Source organism: Ictidomys tridecemlineatus, chromosome 5 (genome assembly GCF_052094955.1).
Source record: "Ictidomys tridecemlineatus isolate mIctTri1 chromosome 5, mIctTri1.hap1, whole genome shotgun sequence".
In the NCBI taxonomy this organism is placed as follows: Eukaryota; Metazoa; Chordata; class Mammalia; order Rodentia; family Sciuridae; genus Ictidomys; species Ictidomys tridecemlineatus.
The window spans coordinates 182,679,879-182,684,567 of NC_135481.1; the positions used below are offsets into that span (position 1 = coordinate 182,679,879).

The 4,689-nt window shown below is 34.1% G+C and overlaps 1 pseudogene; it reads right to left on the reverse strand.

The window, feature by feature from the left end:
- Positions 1-1,985: 1,985 nt before the first annotated feature.
- On the reverse strand, positions 1,986-2,877 carry LOC101956186 (large ribosomal subunit protein uL18 pseudogene; annotated as a pseudogene).
- Positions 2,878-4,689: the final 1,812 nt, after the last annotated feature.

Genomic DNA, 4,689 nt, shown 5'->3' on the forward strand with positions numbered 1-4,689 from the left:
GGAGTACTATGCAGCAATAAAAAATGACAAAATCATAGAATTTGCAGGGAAATGGATGGCACTAGAGCAGATTATGCTTAGTGAAGCTAGTCAATCCCTAAAAAACAAATATCAAATGTCTTCTTTGATATAATGAGAGCAACTATGAACAGAGCAAGGAGGAAGAGCAGGAAGAAAAGACTAACATTTAACAGAGTCATGAGATGGGAGGGAAAGTGAGAGAAAAGGGAAATTGCATGGAAATGAAGGGAGACCCTCATTGCTATACAAAATTACATATAAGAGGTTGTGAGGGGAATGGGAAAATAAACAAGGAGAGTAATGAATTACAGTAGATGGGGTAGAGAGAGAAGAAAGGAGGGGAGGGGAGGGGAGGGGGGATAGTAGGGGATAGGAAAGTTAGCAGAATACAACAATTACTAATTGGGCATTATGTAAAATTGTGGATGTATAACCAATGTGATTCTGCAATCTGCATTTGGGGTAAAATTGGGAGTTCATAACCCACTTCAATCTAATGTATGAAATATGATATGTCAAGAGCTTTGTAATGTTGTGAACAACCAATAAAAAAAAATGAACCTAGAAAGACACATCATCACCCAAAGCCCATAGATGTGTGAAAGTTTACTCAATGGGTTTTGCAAACCTATGATGGTATCTGCCCACCATTGATCATACACAATCATTTCTTTGCCTTAAAATTCCTATATGCTCTGCTATTCAACCTTGTCTTCCTCTTAACTCCTGGAAACCACTGATCCTTTTCACTTTCCCAAGATTTTCCTTTCCAAAGTGATATATAGTTGGCATGATACAGTGTGTAGAATTTTTATGTTGGCTTCTTTCACGCACTAATATACGTTATAATTTTATGTGTCTTTTATGGCTTGATAGTTCATTTCTTTTTAGCTCTGAGTAATATCCCATTGCATAATATACCACCACTTATTTTTCCATTCACCTATTGATAGATACCTTGGTTCAAGTTTTAGAAATTATGAATATATTTGTTATAAACACTCACTCACAGATTTTGATATAAACAAATATTTTTGACTCATTTTCAAACTATCTTCCAAAATGACTACATTTTTGTGCTCCTACCACCAATGAATGGGAGTTCATGTTCCTCTACATCCTCCAAGTATCTGGTGCTGTTAGCATTTTGGATTCTGTTCATTCTAATAGGTGTGTTCTAGTTTCTCATTTTTGCTTTAATTTGCGATTTTCTAATGACACATGATGCTGATCAGCTTTTCATATGGGTATTTGACATTTGCAAATCTGATTTGGTGAAGCATCTGTTCAAATCTTTTCAGTTGTTTGTAATTGGGTTGTTCATTTTCTTACTGTTGATTTTTATGTGTTCTTTGTATATTTTTGATCAGATATTTCTTTTGCAAATATTTCCTCCTAGTCAAAGATTTGTCTTCTCATTCTCTTAGCAGTATCTTTTGAAGAGCATAAGTTTTAAAGTTTAATGGTACTGAGTTTATCTATTATTTTTTCGATGTATTATGTCTTTGGTGAAGAAATTAGTATTACTTTTTTCAAGTAGTTGATAAAATTCATTGGTAAATTCATTGTGATGTAAAATTTTCTTTGTGATTTTAACCTCAAATTAAGTAACTTTGCTGGTTATATTTTTTTTCAAGTGCAAAGAAAAGCTTTTATTTGAGGAGAAAGTGGAGAGAAAAATCACAAAGGAGCCAGAGAAGGATTAAGTCAGATTGAAAGGAGATGGAGACCAATGGTTTCCAATAATGAATATTTGCCAAGTACTGGTCATTGTGTTCAGAGATGCTTTGTAGATGTCATCTAACTTGCTTCTCACAAAAGCTCCATGTGGCAGGTAAAATTCACACAGTGTGAGTGAGAAAACACATTTCTTCTTCTTCTTTTTTTTTTTTTTTTTTTTTTGCTTTTTCAATAAGTTTATTATCTGTATCTAAAAAAACTTCATAGAAAAACTATTGTTTGGTTTAGCTCTCAGCAGTCCATTCCAGAGCTCTGAGGAAGCTTGCCTTCTTGTGAGCTACCTGATTTTTCTTTTGAGCAAGGGACATTTTAGGATGGTTCCACCTCTTCTTTTTAACTTCTCTCTTGGGCTTTTTCTCATAGACTGGATTCTCTCGTACAGCAGAATCAGCTCTCTTATACATCTCCTCCATCAAGTAAGGGGTAACATTGTTGTTTATATACTGAGAAAACTGTTTCTTGTAAGCATCTTCATCTTCTTCCATTAGATAACTCACATAATCTGCAACATTCTGATCCATAATGTGCTTCCGATGTACTTCTGCATTGAACTCCTTGCTTTCAGAATCATAACCAGGGAATCATTTGGTACTATGGGGGATAGATAAGCCTCCATCCACAGCTCCCTTCAGGGCTCCAAAAACTTTATTGCCAGTTGTAGGACTAGCAAGGCCTGCATCCAAATAGCAGGTGAAGGCACCAGCTTGACCATCAACGCTTTCCACACTGTATTCATCTCCAGTCACCTCCACTTGGCCTTCATAAGTCTTGTCCATACCAAACCTATTGAGAAGCCCGCAGGCCAGCAGCAGGCCAGTTCAATATGCTGCAGCATAATTTGTTAGACCAACTTTCACACCATATTTTGGTAGTTCATGTGCATATGCGGCGCAGACTATCATATCCCCTTCTATATGGGCATAAGCAATCTGGCAAATGATATCTCTGTTAGTTGCACGAATTATCATCCTGTATTTAGGTGTGTTGTACTTACTTGTGTCCTGGATCACCAAGTGTTTCTGAGCATAGTAATCAGTTTTGCCCTCTCGTCTTCTTCTAAATATCAATCTCTTACAGTAGGCCTTATTCTTGACAACTTTAACAAACCCCATTCTGCGGAACAGAGACCCGAGTCCACGGATACACACAGACCTGCAGGTCCAACAGCGAGCTTCCAAGGTCTCAGTAGATGGCTGACTCCATTGCTCCGGCCTGAGGTGAGGCAGACCATCATGGGAGAAGGGCAGAGCTGAGGAAGGCAGCTCGGGACAGGGCAACCAGGAAGCAAAGAGCAAGATTTTTTTTAAATGAATAAACTTGGGTAATAGGTCTTTTGAAGAATTTATGAATTCTATGATAATTGTCAAACTTCATGGCATAGAATTATTTGCAATATTTCTTATTCTTTTAATTATCTACGAAACTATCAGTAATCTCTTATTTTTTACACTGATAAGATAATTCAATATTTTCTTCTGACTTCTATTGCTAGATATTTGTTAATTTTATTGATCTTATTTATGAAACAATGCTTAGTTTTATTTCCTCCATTATTTTTCACTATTTTTCTGTTTTAATTTATTTCTGCTATGATTTTTATTTTATTTATTTTGTCTACCTCTGCTAAGTTCAAATGTTTTTCTGCTATTTTCTCACATTGGAAACTGAGATATTAAGATCTTTCTTATTTCTTATTTAAGATCTGCTGCTAACTCAGGCAGTTTATCACTTAATCCTATGAATTTCCTCCCGGGTATGACCATAGTGGGATTCCAACAAAGTTGATATGTGTGTTTTTATTTTTGTTAAGTTTGAAATACACTCTAATTTCATTTTTGATTTTTTCTTTTATCTATGATGATTGATTCAGAGGCGTATAATTTAGTCTACATATATTTGAGGATTCTACAGACTTTATCAATTACATATATGGTAGCAGAATTCTGTTCTTAATTTAATTCTATTGTAATGTGAGAATATCTTTTGTATGATTTAAACCTTTTATATGTACTGAGACTTGGTTTTGAGTCCACAATATGTTCTATCATATTTTTGTACTCTGGCATTGTTAAGTAGGGGGCTCTATAAACACCATTTAGGTCAAGTTGCTGGAAATCTGCTCATACTTACTGATTTTCTGTCTATTCTGTTCTATCAACTTTTAAGAGTATTGAAATTCCCAACTATGTTTGTAGACTGGTTTATTTCTCCTTGCTGCCCCTAAATAGTTCTTGTTTTGTGTCTTTTAGTTTTATTAAGTTCATAAACTTTTAGAATCATTATATTCTTTTGATAAATTGACCCTTATATATTTATAAAATAAAACTTTGTATCCCTGGTAACATTCTTAGCTCCAAAATCTACCTTTTTTGTCAAAATAGCTAATCCATATTTCTTTTCATTAGCATTAACATGTTTTATCTTTTCTCCGTGCGTTTGTTAAGACTTATTTGTAATGTTATAACTGAAATGTGTTTCTCTGTAAGCAGTTTAAAGTGGATTCTTCCTTTTTTATAATCCAACCTGAAAATCACTGACTCTTAATTGGAGTATTTAAACTATTTACTTTTAGTTTTACTATTGATGTGATAAGGTTCAAAACTGCCATCTTATGTGCTTATTCCGTACATCCTTTCTTACCTCTATTTTCTTTTTCTGCTTACTTTGATGAATTGAATAGTATTCATATTCCATTTTCTCCCCTTTGTTAGATTGACACTAGGTATAACTCCTTGTGCTATACATCTTTGATGTATCATAGTATATCTTCAAGAGATATCATATCACTGCAATGCAATATAAGATCATAAAGAGTATACCTAAAATTTTCCTGTCCTCCTCTTTTGATTATTCTTCTACATATTACTTTTGCATAAATATAAATAAATATCACACCACATTGTTATTATTTTGCTTAAATACTCAATG